Here is a 2,158-nt window from a genome sequence, read left to right as displayed (position 1 = left end):
AAAAGTTGGCTTAAAGCTCAACATTCAGAAAATGAAGATCATGGCATCTGGTCCCATCACTTCATGGCAAATAGATGGGGAAACAGTGGGAACAGTGTAAGACTTTATTTTTCTGGGCTCCAAAATCACTGCAAATGGTGACTGCAGCCGTGAAATTAAAAGTAAAATTAAATTACTCCTTGGAAGGAAAGTTATGACCAACCTGGATAGCATATTCAAAAGCAGAGACATTACTTTGCCAACAAAGGTCCGTCTAGTCAAGGCTATGGTTTTTCCTGTGGTCATGGAAGGATGTGAGAGTTGGACTGTGAAGAAGGTTGAGTGCCGAAGAATTGATGCTTTTGAACTGTGATGTTGGAGAAGACTCTTAAGAGTCCCTTGGACTGCAAGGAGATCCAACCAGTCCATTCTGAAGGAGATCAGCCCTGGGATTTCTTTGGAAGGAATGATGCTAAAGCTGAAACTCCAGTACTTTGGCCACCTCATGTGAAGAGTTGACTCATTGGAAAAGACTCTGATGCTGGGAGGGATTGGGGGCAGGAGGAGAAGGGGACGACAGAGGATGAGATGGCTGGATGGCATCACTGACTCGATGGACATGAGTCTGAAATGAACGGGAGTTGGTGATGGACAGGGAGGCCTGGCATGCTGCAGTTCATGGGGTTGCAAAGAGTCGGACATGACTGAGTAACTGAACTGAACTGAACTGAAAGTGAAGCAGATTGAGGTTAATTCAGGCAGCTTGTAAGAAGCTGAGCTAAGATTTGAACCCAGGCAATCTGAGTCCAGACTCCAGGCTCTCAAACACTCTTTGAGCACATAAGGGCCACAGGGCACTCTAAGCGCTATGATAGAAGTTTAGAGGAGACATTGGAAGGGATTGGCCATTGCCTAATGGGAATTTACAAAGGGTGTACTGACAGCTGTCCCTGGGTCCAGGTAAGGGTAGGACACTAGCTCTGTGACAGAGGAAGAGAAAGACCCCAAGAGGCCATCCTCATCTAGCACCCCATGGGAAGGGCTTTCTGAGAGGTCTGGGCACCATCCAGCACCCTGCTATGTACTTGCTGCTTGCCCTGGGATCAGCAGTGTTTCTAGAATTTCCCCTAGACCTCCTCTACTTGCATGGTTACTTAGTCTTGGTCCAGGGGCCCATTCACCTAAGGTCTTTGTTTTAGGGACATTGGCCAAACTCTTCCCCATCCCTGGCTCCATTTTCTCCTCTGGGTCTCCGTCCAGACATCCAGGGGTGATTCTCCATCAAATGCTTCTCATGAGAGCTGAGGGCTGAATTCTCCTGTAGGTGCACCTGAGATTCTCAGAATCCCTGATCAATCCCTGTAGAACAGCTCACCATCAGGGCTAAGGACCCAGACATTGGAGCAGAATCCCTTCTAGGTCTACTCCTAGAAGGATGGGAGGCTCACCATCAAAGTTAAGTTGTCAAAATCAATTACCTTCTATCTCAGTCAGTTAATACAATAATCAACAATTCTGAAATTAGCAATGTTAGCATAAACAACATTCATTACTTCTGCGGAGTGAGTCTGGGCCAGGATTTCTACAGCCAGGACTTCCACAGGCTTTTGTAGTATATGTTGGCTTCTACAGAGAGAACCCAGGCAACCTGGATTTCAGAGGACCTCATTTGATTGTGTAAACCCCTTGTTAAAGGAAGAAAGGAAAACTTAAAAGCTGAGACACAAAACTGAATGTGAGATTCAGTTAAGAGATTAAGCATGGACAGCTTATAAGACACTGTCTCTTTAAGCAAAGCTGAAGTGGGTTTTGGTGTGGGTTTTGCAGAAGCCAGTGCTCAGAGGTTGGGGATTTTCAGAGTTGAGAGTGTTTACTTTCCGGGCTCTGGCTGACTGGCTGACTTTCAGAACTGTGGTCACAGGGGACTTGTTATAGATTGGTGATCACACAGGTTGAAAACAGATTCCGGTGGTTTCTTTTTACCATGGCTACATGGTAAAGGCAGTAAGAGCTTTTAAATTCTCACCCTTCACAACCTTATCCTTCACTACCCTTCATCCACCATAGGCTCCCTGATCAAAGTCTTCACTGCTCTGGCCTGAGATCTTTGAGGAGAGAAGGAAGAAAGGAAGTTGGTGAACAGGTTGGGGAGCATTGCCTGAGAGCAGGAAGGAACCTC

The sequence above is a fragment of the Bison bison genome, unplaced genomic scaffold, assembly GCF_000754665.1.
Source record: "Bison bison bison isolate TAMUID 2011002044 unplaced genomic scaffold, Bison_UMD1.0 scf7180017864238, whole genome shotgun sequence".
Taxonomy (NCBI): domain Eukaryota; kingdom Metazoa; phylum Chordata; class Mammalia; order Artiodactyla; family Bovidae; genus Bison; species Bison bison.
This window is presented reverse-complemented; position numbering follows the sequence as displayed.